This window comes from Aptenodytes forsteri, unplaced genomic scaffold (genome assembly GCF_000699145.1).
Source record: "Aptenodytes forsteri isolate BGI_AS27 unplaced genomic scaffold, ASM69914v1 Scaffold81, whole genome shotgun sequence".
NCBI lineage: Eukaryota > Metazoa > Chordata > Aves > Sphenisciformes > Spheniscidae > Aptenodytes > Aptenodytes forsteri.
This window is the reverse complement of record NW_008795259.1, coordinates 1,059,748-1,076,198: the sequence shown is the minus strand read 5'-3', so window position 1 is coordinate 1,076,198 and position 16,451 is coordinate 1,059,748.

Sequence of the window (16,451 nt, the reverse complement as noted above, 5' to 3'; positions counted from 1 at the left end):
ATAACATATAATATTTAATTTTATATTTAGATATTATATTAATATATAAATGTATATGTAAAAATTGAAAATAATAATAAATTTTACATTCTTATAGATCTATACACACACACCCTGTGATGAAGCTTTTCTTAAAGTAAATCAATTTAAAAAACAAAAAAAAAAAGGCAGGCAGGATGGTACCAGCCCGGTTAATAACGGTGCTGTGCCTCTAGGAGAAAGCCCTGCCGCCCAGGTCCTCCCCCTCCCAGCGCCGTGCCCAGCCGGCAGGAGGTCTCCATCCCTTGGCTCTCCTGCCCCGTGCTTCCCGCCTGCTTCTGAGGGAAGGGGACGGGTGCTGGCACTACCGGAGGATGCTCGAGTCACAGCAGTATAACAATAATCAGTAAATAATAATAACAGCAGTAGCAAAAAATAACAGAAGATAATCAGTATGAGATAGCTGCAAGCTGATATAACATGGGAGAGGGGCTTGTATTTCTATAATTGCTCCAATTTTAATTAATTTCAGTTCAGATTTTTACTGCAAGTCCTTGAGTTTGGGATAGCGAAGTGGGTAAAAATCAGCGGCTCACCTAGTTTATCGAGACAGCGCACTTTGATGAATATGTCAGGTGACTAAATAAATCAGCATGCACACATACACGCAGACACGAGCACACAAGGCTGGCCTTTGTACCTCGCACGTCCACCTCTGCGGAGATCTGTGCTCGTGTAACGTCAGGGCTTATGCCCAGCAGGACAGGCTCAGCCTGGCACCCTTCCTCTCCCTGACAAGCTGCTGCTTGCAGCCAAGTGCACTAACGTGTCCAGGCAGGTAGGCTTCACTTCATACCGTGTCTTCCAGACTCCTCCTTCCCCACATCATCCCTTCTCTGAATGCTCCCCTCCAACATTACCTCTTCCGCAGGACTAACGCCAGGAAGGAGCTCGCTGCACTGCCGGTGCGCACATCGTGCAACACCCATCTCGCTGCCTGGGCAGGTTTCCACGTAGACCCAATGCTGGCTCTGGTCGCTCAGCTCACTTTTATGCTACCGCATCTTTGCGAGGGCCATCATTAGAGCCAACAAGGATCACTTACCAATAAAAAAAAAGTGAAAATGAAAATTAGAGGTATCTTTTCCTTCAAAACATCTAAATGACTTCTGAAAGCTACTACCTGCATCAAAACCAGGCTTCCAAAAATCCTTACTATGTATGTGAAACAATTACAAAATACTCAAACTACATTTATCACCAAGCTAGAAAAAAAGGCAAACCTAGATTGTGCAGAACAGCAGCTAATCACCAGAATCAGAATTTAAGTACAAATCTGTGCTTGGACAGCAGTAACCTTTTCTTTAAACAAGGTTTATTTCACGCTCTTCAAATTAAGTGACTGACTAATCATGAATTCAAAAAGAAAAAAAGAAAAAAAAAAGACAAGCGCAGATTATTTCCCCCCTTCAGCATATGAAAAAATACCAACAGCCCCCCTTAAACAAAAAGGCAGTATCAGAGAGGGTGAGAATGACTGATTCTCAGACCTTGAAGAACAGTGTCCCGATACAACCAGGTGAGTTGTCTAACCACAGAAAGTACCTCCTCTGGTTAAGCAAGCTGGTTTCTTTTCCACACAAGTGTATTTTTGGTCTGCTTTTTCTCTGTACTTCTAACACATTTAAAAAAAGACTTTTAATTAAATTAATCATCCTCTTACCTTAATTAAAAATAGGTTAATTAAAAGCTATTTTGAAATAATTTTTAATAAATGTGTGAATTTCAGGTTTCCATGTAAGATACAGACCATGTAAAAATGACAGAAATACAGCATCACTTTCAGTAGAAACAGAAGTATAATGGTTCAACATTCCCAAGATGAACAGGTACAGATTACAGTTAAGCTTTCGTCAATTAGCAAGAAGTACTGCTAGGTCAGAACTGCTGATAAGAATAAATCTTTCTCTGAGAATACCTCTTTCCTCTCCATAAAATGCTAATAAGATTAATATTGCTTATGTAAATTAGTGCTTCCTGCTTACTGATTTGGATCTTGATTAAAAATCAATTACCCTGTCCACCACCTCACTCCAGCTCCCTGCTCCCTCTGCCTTTGGAGCTGATAAATGTTCTTTTTAGCTCTCGGCCTCCTACTTCTATTAGCTGCACTGGGAACACAGCAAGGATGGGGAGAAGAACAGTCAAAGTAGCTTTGCAGGTAGCCTGGCGGCAACGGCTGTCTCTCTAAGTTTACTTGGAAGAACACCCACAAAGGTCTCTCACAACCCAAATCGTACTCACATCCCATCACACAAGGAGAAGGCACATCAGATAAGGGGGTGATATGCAGAAGACTTCAGCCAGTCACCAACGTCCCTATTCCCTTGCTCTCGCTATTGTTTTCCACCTTGAAATCCTCTTACCCTTCTGTACCCGTACTATCCCCCAGTGCAGCACGCCAACATCACCTGGCCTCCTGCTTCTCCAGCCATTCAGCCTCTGCCTCCTGTGCCCCAGATGTTTTCCCAAGGATAATCAGTCCCTGCTTGTCAGCAGGGGTTTCCTCCCAGCCGCAAGCGACTGACACCCAGGAGCTGAACTTCCCAAACGCCTGTCCCAGGGTAAGCACCTTGAGCACCACCACGGGGCAGCTGAGCAGGCACGACCTGGGGCAAACGGCCCCGAGGAGAAAGAGTCACCAGCAGCAACTGCTTACAGTTACTGTAATTGCTCCGCACTGATCAGCAGTTCACAGCAGCTCCTTCTGGGTGACAACATACATCTGGGGAAAAAAAGCATCAAAGCCCATCAACCTACGGGTGGCAGCTGATGTTTACAATAACTGTTCTAAACTAACCGCCTTATCAAGAGAAAGTTGCCAATACACAGCAATTAACCTGCATTGTTTATCAGCAAGAGAGGCTCATCCTTGGATGTCAGCAGTCACTGCTGACTATGACGCCCAGTGAATCCTGCAGCCCCTGTACACGCACACCATTTCCCAAGCTCCTCAATGCTCTTGACCACACTTCTGGAAGCACAACTGATCTCAAAATCTTTGCAGAAGAATAATCCTGATACACCAAACCCAGCCCACCGCCTCTTAACTCCCCAGGCAATCAGCTCTCGCCGGCTAAGAGGCACCGGCTCATTCCTGGCAGATGCTTTGGCCTGCAGAGGTGAAACAGTACAAACAAGTTATTTATCCACGTGTTGTGCTTGGCCAAAGAAGGTTCTTGGTGGGCAGTGTGTGGTCAGGGAGGCTGCGTATTGCACAGGCCTGAGGTGAACATTTTGTAGGACCAAGGGAGCCTAGGACTGGAAGGGACCTCAGAGGTCACAGAGTTTAGTCCTTGTTCTGTCAGATAATAGCATCGTACAATCCTGCTTGTAAACTGTCTTAGCTCTATTTTAAAACAAGCGAGAGGTTTTTTTGCCTGCACTACTGTGAAAGTTAGTTCCTTGCCTAGGATTATGAACTTTTTTCATAGTCAGCCTATATTTATTTATAGCTCATTCATACCAGGGCGTTCCTGTGCCAGCATTGTCCTTTAGATGAAATACTCTTTTCCTCTCTGACAGTACTTAGAGGTAGCAGTGGCATCCTTTCTCGGCTTTTGTTCTGCTAGACTAAACAAGCCGACAGCTCCCATTCATTCATGAGCACCATCCCACAAATCTTCTGCGCAAACCAGACTGGCAAATAAAAAAAAATCAATCATCCTCTCATCCATTCACACACAGCTGAGCAGCAAATGTGTTTTAAGGCCTGTACATCTTAGTCACCTTATCCCCAACGTTAAATGCATCCCTAAAATGGGATTAGCATCTTATCTACGAGTTTGACTATTTTGCAGATGTTTCCCTTTGCATTCATGTCACGGACAACTACTTCCCTTCTGTGGCCCTGATGTGAAAAGATGATATTATGTACACATTCGGTTTGTTTGGGGTTTTTTTAAATGCAATTTGCTTACCGGCAACCAAAGCAATCTACAGCAAGTGACTGCCCTGCTTGATAGAGTCCTGAAATAGGTGCTCTGCAAACCAAAGTCTGACCCACACACCTCTGTGCCACACTTTTTTCTCTTCTATACTACTCAGGTATATACAGAACTATTTACAGGTGCGGAAAATGACCCCTTAGAAGCGGCTTTGTTCCTCTGTTTTTCTCCACTTCTCACTCCTCACTTATATTTTCCCCCATTTCAAGGACTTCACTAGAACCAGGTTTGTTTTCTTCAGAGCTTCCTGTTTCTGACACGTATTTTACAACAGCAGCTGAAGTTGTGTCAGCAGAGGATGCTAATATCTGGAAGCGGTGAGGGAAAACAAGTAGCTGCCCGAAGGAAGAAATACCAGCCCAGCTAACGCAGTTCTTTGAGCAGGAAAAGCTGAGCCTCCAGGTTTACTGTTTTAAGACCTGCATTGGCCATGTTCAGCTTTGCTGCCTTCTGTCATTTAGAAATGTTTTAACTAAATCATAGAATAGTTTGGGACTTTTTCATCTTGCAAAAACAGCGTGTACACACTTCTTTGCGATGCTCCGCTTTAGATGGAATAGAAATAACCTTTCGGGAGTTATGGCCCTCATAAAAATTGCTCTATTCTGTTCCATTCCTTCAAATGGAAATGTGGCCACATATTTGACTTACTGTACTGGTTTTGGCCGAGACAGAGTTAAGTTTCTTTATAGTAACTTGTATGGGGCTATGTTTTGGATTTGTGATAGAAGTGTTGATAACACGGGGATGTTTTAGCTATTGCTGAGCAGTGCTTACACAGCGTCAAGGCCCTTTCTGCTTCTCATGCTGCCCCGCCAGCGAGCAGGCTGGGGGTGCACAGAGTTTGGGAGGGGACGCAGTTGGGACAGCTGACCCCAACTGACCAGAGGGATATGACACACCATATCATGTCGCACTCATCAATAAAAGCTGGGGGAAAGAAGCAGAAGAGGGGACGTTTGACTTCATGGTGTTTGTCTTCCCAAGTAACTGTCACGCACGATGGAGCCCTGCTTTCCTGGAGATGGCTGAACACCTGCCTGCCGATGGGAAAGAGTGAATGAATTCCTTGTTTTGCTTTGCTTGCGTGTGCAGCTTTTGCTTTACCTATTAAACTGTCTTTATCTCAAGCCACGAGTTTTCTCACTTTTACCCTTCCGATTCTCTCCCCCATCCCACTGGGTGGGAGTGGGCGAGCGGCTGTATGGGGCTCAGCTGCCTACCAGGGCTAAACCACAACACTTATGCAAACTAAGATGCTTTTTCAAACCTTTATCCTCTTTTTTTGGTTCTTGTTTGGGGAAATCTAAAGTGACGTGAATTTTTCCCTTCCAATCATGTTCAAAGACTGCACTGAGACTCTTTGATTTAATGTTTGTTCATAATAATTGGCGGGCACTCGGAGCCAGTGTACAGCAATGGAGGGTACTATAGCACAGCTGACTTTGAGACATCAGACAAAACCTGGAAAATCAGAGCAGCTTTTACTGCACATTGCATGGTGCATACAAAACAAAGGAAAAAAGGAGTTTTACTGTAGGCTACCAAACTCCCCTGAGTCAGCGTAGCGCTGCCATTTGTGTTAGTCCTGATTTTGGCCCCCATGATTTACAGCAAACACTAGTTATTTTACTGTGTCATTTGTACCTCAGGTGTATCACTTAACTTGCCATGGAAATGTAGTTTTCTTATTTACATTCCACTGTTAACTCTATCTATAATCCACCAAAAAAAAAGACAAACTGATATGTATGACCCCCTCAGAGACTTCCAAAGCTCAGAATAGAGCATGTTGTATTTTGACAGCTGTCCTTTGAATCCACACTATAACCCCTCAGGGGACGTAGCATTATCTAATTTTAGTGACAGCACAATTGTCATTCAGCTAGAAAGAAGGATATTGTGATCTCAATGGAAAAGAAAAACGATACTGCCATCTGTAAGCTTATAGCCCTTTTTCTTTGGTAATTTGTACCTCTCATGAAGGGTTGGGAGTGGAAATTACTACAAGCTGTTGAATAAAATGACATCATTTTGCCACCCACAAAATGTTACGAGTTTGACAGCCTAGAAAATGGCACAGCAGTAAGAGCAATCTCATGGCAAGTGAGCACTCTTCTTTCTGGCGGAAACGTATTCTCATTGTGTCGGCCAACCGCTATCTCTGTGGGACACTGACCACCATGGCCACAAACCCCGGTTTCAATAGTTACTCTCTCCACTGGCTGCAGGAAAGGAATATATAATTGCTGGAAATGCTACTCACTCCATGGTCCTCCAATTCTTATGGTTCAGTCAAATGAAACAGAATTTTGCTTTTAGGCAATTTACTCTCAATTTTAAGTCACTATGCGGCAAAATTAATAAACAGGGAAATTCAGTTATGCAATTAGAAGTTGTTAGGAAGAATAGGATAATATAGTTTGAAGATTTCATGGATCATAAAGAAAGAATTTCCTGTCTATTAATTCTGCAGCTGCTTTAATGTGTTCCTCTTAATGATGGAATACTGGAGGCTATTTTTTTCCATGGTTGAATTCTCTTCCATTACACTGCACACACCCTCTTAAGTAACCTGCAGCTGCTTTTATCTGCCAGTACGAATGCTGGCCCATTGTGATATTTGACACATTACAGAGCCCCTGTGATTTCTCACCATACCCTAAATAAAACCAACCTGAAGCACAAGAAACAGGGGCTGCAGGCATGAGCAGAATTTTAAAATGTCCTGAGATATTCAGAAGGTGAATGAAGATTAGGAAAAAAAGAAACCAAAGAACACTTGTGTAGACAGTTACTCACTCACAGTTTCTGGCCAGCTCCACATGCTGTATAGCAAGAAAACTGTTTTTAATTATTTTTTAATCAGCACTTTCTGCCTGATCTGCCCTGTACCCTTCTGGTGGCTCATAACTAGCATACTCCAATATCCACCCAAAGAAAAGTTGGACTCTGATGTTGCTCTTTCAAAGCCAGCTGCAATTTAGGGGACCAATAAGAGCAATTTTTTTCCCTTCGTTTTTCTCTTCTGAACTGTGACACCACCTCTTTTTAGAAAAGAAGACCCAAAACTATGGAGGACTGTAATTCTAACCGACAGGGCTGCCATTACTTAATGTTTGTTTTATATTTTCAGTATGTCACATAATCTAATTTGGATGTTTTGGAACAGTAATGAACTTCTTTTCCCTGTAACAGCTGATGTCAAATGCAGTATTTACGGTTTCACAGAGGCAAAGAGGAATGTACAGAGATTCAAGAATAAAGCAAATAGCCAACCTTTTAAATGGGAGTTAGCTGATTAGGATTTAAACACAAATGCCTTCCTTATGTGCACTTCACTCCCTTCAAACTTGGCTCTTCTGTCCTACAATCTATAATTTAGCACTTCTGGTACAAGGACTTTTTTCTTTCTAGCTCTCACCAAGCCAACAGCTTCTTTCTTTATTTTTAGCTCCTCATCTGGCTGTTTTGTCTTACTTCTTTATACCCATACTTCTCAGTATTTCCCTTCTTTTGCTATGGAAGCATATTAATTGAGAAACTGTCGTATTACACTATCTGTTCTATGGATTATGAAATTAATTCTCTAGATATCATGTGATAAATGAAAGAAATTCAAAAAAACATGTTAAATACTCATTGTGTTTCTTTCTAAATCAGGCTAACATTCAACCCCCTTTCTATTTCACGTACATGATAAACCCATCCAAGACACAGAAAAATAACCTACGGTCATGGTTCCTTTAGGTTCACAACAGGAATAGGTCTACAGACAGGACTTTGCTACACACCACCAGAGGAACAGCACAACACTGGGAGGAAGAAAGTTTGGAGGCAGTTAAGGAAAATAATTTGTAAAACGGATAAGGTGAGAGCAGCAGGGTAAGACAAGAAGAAAGGTAACCAGGCATGGTCTGCAGTAGAGCACAAGAATTTGTGAGAGGAAGAGAAGAAACATCCAAGGTAGAAAGGCATGAAGACATGCGCGTGGTCTGGGGGAGCCAGGATGTCTATCCATGCAGACAAAGGGAGAAGCAATCTAAAAGAAGGTACCTGAGTCCAGCAACCTGCGTGTGCCTGCTGCAGGACCTAGGATATATTGCAGGAGAGATGGCACCTGGCCAGGTCTCTTGTTCTTAGTCTGTCAACCAACTGGAGGCCAAGTGGCCACCCACTTAACTTAAGAGCATGAGAGCAACTGTAAATTACCCTGGCTGGGAGACCCCCCCCTGGGTCTGCTGCATGAATTGGGGACCGCAGGGCACACCATGCTTCACACTGCAAAATGTTACTCGCCGGGGAGCAACCAGTCTGCAGTGAGAGGAACTCTCAGAAGGAGCTGTCAATACTTACACCTTTTTGTTGATAGTTAACACTCATGAATAAGGCAAAGGTCGTCAGAGTGGCAAATATTTTAGAGGATGCTAATTCCTTGATAAGCCAGATATTTTATCAAAGTCAAATATAAAGTTATGCACTTTAAAACAAGGGATCACGCCATAACCTAGAGAGTAAAGAATGGTGTTCAGGAGGCAAGAGCTTCACAAAGTGCTCAGGAAGCATTTGGCTATACAGTGAGAAGGCCAAAGACAGAACACGGTGGGACATTTCCCTAGAAACCAAGGAGAGGGAAGGGAGAGCACTCGTGGACAAAGAAGGCAGGAAAAGAAAGAGGAAACGGGAAAGAATAATGTCACAAAACCCAAGAAAAGACAGATCTTTGAACAAGATGAAGTCATCAAGGAGGCCAAAACTAGCAGAGAAGCATGCCATCATTCCCGTGAACGCAGAGTTGTCTAGGAACTCTTTGGAAATGGCTATAACTGTATTTCTGAAGAGAGACAAAAAATGAGAGGACTGCAGATAACAGTGATTAAATATAACTAATTTGGCTAGACAATGATTTAGCAAAATTAGCTTTCTCTAGCTCACCCTGAGTGATCTGTTTAACTCCTGCTTGGTGGAGAAAGACATCAAAACATCATGCATGTTTAGCACTGCGTTCAACAAATTTATTACCACTACCCCTTCATGAGATAGGAAGAGGGGTTGTGGTAGGATCTTTGGAGTTTGTTTTGGATGCCTGTAGCCAGCGTAGTTTCATCAGCTTTTCTGTTGTTCTCCTTATGCGTCCAAAGGGTTCCCAAGCAGAGACTTCTGTTTTAGGAGCAGTAACTGTGTCCTTGCCATTTCAATTTGCTCTAAATTGCATTAGCTATCAGAGATTTTGGAATCATCATTTTCAACGAGGAAAGTTGCTCTTTTTGTAGACAGAATTTAATCTTATCTAGTGAAACGTGTTTCTAGCACATTTAGTGTGCTAGAAAAGTATTAGGTATCTATATTTCTGATCTAATCCTTGGGTAAATACGACCAAATCAGTGACTGTAGCTTTAGATATTCAGCCAGGGAGAAATTAATTTTCCGTGCTGATGTTCTCAATGAAAAGCTCAGGTACCTCAAACAGTTTAACAAAACTAAACATACTAGTTTTTCTGTGAAGGCTCAGTCTATGTGATAAAAAACAACTTCTTGTTGTTTTTTTCAATCTCTTCCTTGATTGCCATCTGACCAAGATACATAGACTGTATGTGTGCCTACTACTAAAAAGTATTAAATCAAATATTTTGATTATGAGCTTGAACACAATTTGATAAAGCTCTGCATGTAGAAAATTATTAAAAATCTTATAATTTGGCAGTTATAGTTCAATATATTTTGAACAACTTACATTTTCTAGAAACCCTAAGCAGCCAACCACACAAGGGCAGCTACTCTAGAATTGCGTATTTGTCTTCTTTTCCTCTTCCCAGACAGATCTATGGCAATGAATTCTTCCTCAAGAGAGATGAGAAACATTCTGAAAACAAAGGAAAGACAATCAGTTACCTGGGCGTAATGCTGGAGTTGTCACTGAGGTATATAGACTCCAGCATGGCATCCTGCAGGAAAACAGCAGTAGCCTGCAAAGAGGCTGGAGCAGCGGCAGTCCCTGACGGCTCAGAACATCGTACCACCAACCTTTGAACAGTTTAATCTATTTTCTTCCTCCATCTCATGCAGAAGAACATGTCATTGGACCCAGTGCTATGAAACAGGGAGGTACCAAGCTAGGGAGTATTTAGCCAGTGGCATAACCCACCACAAGTCCTGTTTCTATCAAACCCGGTCCTAATCGAAAACCCTTCACGAGGGGCTACTGTCAGTTCCTCACACTCTGTTGGGGGTCATAAGATTCCTCTTAAAGACAGTCGGTCACCAGCAAACACCTCTTTAAGGCTTCATTCTCTACAAAACTTCCAGGTAAATAAAGTGCCTTTTATTCCACATATTCTGCTACTCATCTTCCTGCTTGAGAAGGGGAAGGGGGAGAATCTTAATATGGTTTTACGACATTAAAAAAATATTTATCCTCACATATCTCTTACTGAACTTGTATTATTTATACTGATTGATGATTTCACATACTCAAAACCAGCAATTGGCTCAGGGTCTGACTTTCTTTTACACTAAAGAACTCTCAACCTCTGCAAACAACAGAAACTGAGCTGTAACTACTTGTCTTTCATGTGTACAAAGCACTACGTGGAGTCTGCAATGGCAAGCAGATCATATTGCTAAATCAATAATACAACATAGGCATTTAACAGTCATTCCCACTGGCACAGGGCACATGAGGCAGTGTAAACCAGGCATGCGTCTCAGCCTCTAGAAAAAGAGGAAAGCACCTTATCTCTCACACCAGCAAGATGCCCTGCAAAGTAGATATACTTTTTATCCAAATTACAATGTTATATCTTCAAGAAACATGAAATTCTTTGGGAAGACTGACTCAACTTTGAAGCGGTATCTTGGGGTTTTATACTGCCCTCCACAAACATTAGGACAATAATGGGCAAGGGCTAAACATGTTTTGGATGATGGGAGCAGGAGAGAGAGGAAACCCAGCACTTGTTCGCTCGCCATTTAGTCAGTGCCACACTTAGTTTGGACATAATGAATCCATTCTACATGCATTTTATTCCAATTCTAGTGTAAATTTGAAATAACTCAAGCAAAGAACAGAACAGGGTCTCCTGCCTACAGAGTACCCATGCTTTAAAGTATTGTGGGGAAAACAATCAGGAAGAAGTGATAAACATTCACCATTCAGGTTTATGTGTCAAGGAATATTTCTACGTAAAGACCCATGTGACAGCCTTTCTTAGAAATATATACCTGGTTCTAGGACCTGCAGAAGCTTTCAGCAAAAAAGGAATCTCAGACTTTAAATTAACCACACTAAAATGAAAGGACATAAAACAATCAATGAAACCACCTTTTTCCTCCACGTGTGAATGAGAGGGATCCGAATGAAGGCTGCCTGAAACAACTGTTTTGACCATGGTATCAGCAGGTTGGTGTACGTACCAGAAGAACGGAAAGACATTTCGGCTGTAGCTCAGGGAACGCAGAAGCCATCCACCCCGCATGTTCACAGGCTCTGGATCCTGTTTGATGCGCAGCAGATCCTCCTTGAGCGGGCAGCGCCTGTGTCAACGGTGCTTGTTTCATCCACTGAAACGTGGTCCTGGCTATGGTTTATTTCTCTGTTATCTCCAAGTGGAGGCAATATAGGGTTCTTTAGATAAGGCCGTGTACATAGAGCTTGTTTAGAAGCGAAAGGTTTTTTTTAATGGAAGATCCTGCTTTTCAAGTGGATCTTTTATTGCCAGCGTATGACTGACAGGCAGCTGACTTGAGCCTCCAGCTCTCTCAGTGCTACTTCAATTGTCATCGGCTGAAGCAGCCGAAATGAAGCCTCTAGTGCTACCAGGTTTGGAGAGACACAATAGACACAAAACCTTTCTGATGAGTCACTGTACAGTGACAAGTTTGTACTTTTGCTTCGCTGGCTCAGTTTCCCCCGGAAAAGAAATTTATACTCAATTCGCATGAGTGATGTGAGGGTTAATTTTTGAATACTTGCAAATTACTTTGGAAAAAGATATCATAAATAGTAAATATGTTCCACTGAGCACTCCAGCTAGCAAATATAGGAACAACTTCTAGCATATGATTAACTTTTGCTTTAGTCTTCCTTTAAGTTTGCTGTTTCCTGTTCCTTATAACATATTCGCTCAAACTACAGTGAGGTTACAGCTGTCACACAACTCTACTTGGACATCGTTACTGTGCAGGAAAAGATCAAAACATGGATTTAAAAAAATATAATTATGAGAAATCATGCTGAAAAGTAAGCTTTTTAAAATCTGTTATTACTAAACATCTGTCGTCACAATGACACCTGGCTTGGGACCTCTGTTTGCTGATATAGTTCAGACACCAGAAGAAGGAAGTGTAGTTGCTTGATACAGCTCCGTAAGTCAATACACGTCACTGGCTTTATTACAGTGAGTCACTCTTTCAAGCTTTTGCGTGCTCAACATCTGACGGTGAAAGGAGACTTACCATTTCGGGTACTCTAATGTAACAATTACTATTGTTGGACTACAATTACTACTGATTGGAACCTGAGTCATAAATTTGAGATGGATATTCAAACTTCTACAAAGTTGGAGGGCACACCGAAATCAAGGGCTTTGTGTCACTCCCATCTTTAGAGGTACCGCCCTGCCTCTAGCTGCTTGCATCTTCAGTGGTTGTCCGAAATGAGACACTGAGAAGAAGGAGGTGGGGATTTATATGCCGCATTTCTCATACTGACATGCCTGGAGTCCCACTGAAGCAAATGGACCTGGTCTTAGGGTATAAACTATTAATTTTACATGGTAATACTGTGCAATATTGCATGTTTATAACCATTCTTACAAGGCACGTCTCTGATGCACCAGGTACCTTAAGACACTGTTTTTCCATTCACTGACCATCACTAAAATAGTAGTTGGAAAGGTCAGATGGCGGAACAATTTTCTAACTTTGTCAAAGAAAACAGGGAGAAAAAGGAGAAAGGAATTAGTTTATAAAATGTACTTGGATTTTGAAAAAGGCTTTGACAGAATGGTGATGTTCACTCTTGATGAACGATGGAAGACACCGGCCACTGATGGAGGAAGAAGAAAAATGTTGTCTTGAATCAGAAACCAACAGAGAGATGGAAAAAAACCTCAAAACCACAACAGTCTGCAGAAAGGAGGGGTCGATGGACAGAGGCGTCCTCCTGCGCTTCTGCATACGCTCAGCACGTGGCACAGACATGACATGCTCCATGGTTGGAGCCTTACACGCTCTTACAAACTGTATTGTAAAGCAAGAAACAATACAAACTACGTGTAAAACATGGATAGCTGGGATGAGTTAAGATTGCAAAGCCTCCAGACCGGACTTCTAAATTAATAGCCTGAAAAAAAGAATTCTAAGGTGGCAAAATTTGCCAATGACACAAAAGTCCTTATACGAGTGAAAAGTAGAAACGGTCAGATGGAACTTTAATCAGCTGAAGTTATACGTGAATTAAAATTTTTCAGGCAAGTGCATGTATTTAAATTAATGGAATATTTTTAATTATCAGGCATCTGGAATATCTCATTTAATGGACTTCAGCAGAATACTTCTTCAGGTATATTGATATATATATATTAATATTTATCTATCTCTATAGATATCTATATATAGATATATACCACAATCGTGTTTTTTTTATATATATATATTTATATATATCTCTCAATATACCACAGAAGTGTTAATATTCAAGAGAGCAAAGCACTGGTCACAAAAGTTTATTTCCATAAAGGATAAAACTAAATATTAACAAAAAAACCTTTCTTGCAATTATTTTTAATCTTTAATATGTTTTCAGATGTTAATTAACGGAAGCTGCTTCAAGAGGTGGAAAAATCATTCTCTCTCTTTATGCCCTGGGACAGTGAGGTGAAGGATGAGGCTGGTGTGTTGAGTCCCAGGCTGACCTAGTAAAAGCTCTATCAGACGCTGAGCTCTGCAGCAGTGTCCTAGAAGAACACCTGCAGAAATATCAAAAGTAGCAGCTTCACCCTCGCTCCTTGCAGCCTCATTCCCTTCCACCTCGCAAGGCAGCCTGGAAGGGGCACGAAGCCCTGACCTACCCACAATGGGCACTTTCAAGAGTACCCTGTAAATTGTCCTGTCCTGACATTGAGGATCTCCTCTCTTCAGAGGCAAGGAAGACATTTGTGGTTTGTATCCCTCCTCCTTGCATGCTCACTCACTAGGGAACCACAGCAACTTGCTTAAGGCCAGTATCAGAAATGCAACTGCGACACTGGTGTCCCCACCATCTTATCAGGGTGCTAGATTACACTATTTCTTGGAACATTACAACAATGTAGACAGGTGATTCTTGTACTGAGCCCTGCACAGTCAATGGTAATAATTAAACACCTTTTAACATTCTAAAACAGTATCCTTCCAATGCTGGACCACGCACAGTTTATGAACAGAAGTCTTCCCTGAATTAAAGGCAAAGCTCTGTGAGATGAAGCCCAATTCAAGCTGATGTTTCAGCAGCTTCCAGCCACCACCTTCTGAACCATCCCTCAAAATCAAGCTGCCATCCCACACATGGCTTTCTTTTGCTGGGGGCTCTCCTGGTGCTGTGTATGCACCATGTCTGAAACTCTGGAGCTAAAAACACTGGTTAAAAACCTTTACTGAAACCTTCCGTGTCCTCTGCAGCAAGAAAGAAAATTGCTTTTTCACAAGTGTTTTTAATTATTAATAGGAAGGCATTGTCCACAGACAGGTCAGAATAGCAGTATTTGTTGAAAAGTTAAGAGATCTCGTAGATCTCCAGGTCTCCGATCTGTTTGGATCTGTTAGGGGACAGATTCCACTAAAACCTACGGAGCTGGGTTAAATTAGAGAAGATCTCGACTTGTAGTTAGAGTTATTTGCCTTTGCCACTTTCAAATGCTATTTTAAAATAACATCAGGTGCTCTTCTTCAAGCAGTGCAGTGAACATGTTCAGTGCTGTTTGCTCCTCAGTCTCAAACACGTGTAACAGGTGCATTTGCCAAGTGTTAGCAGATTAACGCACCGGGGAGGGGAGAAAAACCACGAACAGCTGCATCTGCCCATGTAGAAAGGAAGTGAAAAGGCAGCTGTAAGTGTTACCCAACTTCTAGAATCCTTTAGTCTGTAAAAAACCAGAAAGGCTACTACCTGGCATAGCTACCAGATAGGCATTTCGGGTGTGATCTTAACTGATTTGTGGTGAGAAAGGGCTTGGAGAAAGATGAGCTGACTGCTTAGAGTCCTCTTTGAACCACTCTTACCACTGTACATGAAGAAGCAACCCTAAAAGAAGCAGCTGAGGGTCCAAGTGGAAGATTCGCTGATGGTATCAACCCAAAACTGAAATACCAGGATGCTGCCAATGCCAGTAGCGGTAGGAAGAGTCTCTTGAGCTCTTTGAGATAGCTCTGGTGTGAATATAGCACAGTAATCTGTGAGATGCTAAAAAGTGCTAGCAGCTGTCAAACCTATCCTGAGGGTATAGATGGAGAAATGATAAATTACAGTCCAATATGTCTGGTAATCATGACTGCAGTGGAAACAACTGACAGTCTTGGCACCGCAGTTCCAAATCTCCTCCATCCTGAAACATACCTTCTCTGTGGGCTTTTCCTTACTGTTACTTGGGACTGACCAGCATTTCTTGGCCTTTCCAGGTCAGAAAGCTATCAAAAGCATTTTGAGCTCCAAGCACGGTCCTGCACAGAGTCCTGCTGCACCTGAAGTGGCGGTACATTTTGATCTCTTTTTAGAAAGACATTTATGACAACAGTCCCTTCTGACCTCATAGAAGGTGTTTAATTTCCTCACCCCCTACATTTCTCTTGGGAATCCAACATAGTTCATGTTCCTTGTCTATATTTTGTTACTGATAAGACAAGAAATCTATAACACTTTAAAGAATTAGATAAAATCCAGCCTTTTATTACCTTTCTATCAGATGGATGGAGAACCATGTTTCAGCTTCCTTAAAGCCTTGTAAAAAAACCTAGAATCCAAAAAGAAGAATTGAATCTTAGGCAAGATCATAGAAGCATAGAATCATAGAATCATTTAGGTTGGAAAGGACCTTTAAGATCGTCGCGTCCAGCCGTTAACCTAACACTGCCAAGTCCACCATTAAATCATGGCCCTAAGCACCACATCTACACGTCTTTCAAATACCTCCAGGGATGGTGACTCAACCACTTCCCTGGGCAGCCTGCTCCAATGCTTCACAACCCTTTTGGTGAAGAAATTTTTCCTAATACCCAATCTAAACCTCCCCTGGCACAACTCTGTTTTCTCTTGTCCTATTGCTTGTTACTTGGGAGAAGAGACCGACACCCACCTCGCTACAACCTCCTTTCAGGGAGTTGTAGAGAGCGATGAGGTCTCCCCTCAGCCTCCTTTTCTCCAGGCTAAACAACCCCAGCCCCCTCCGCTGCTCCTCATAAGACTTGTGCTCTAGACCCTTCACCAGCTTC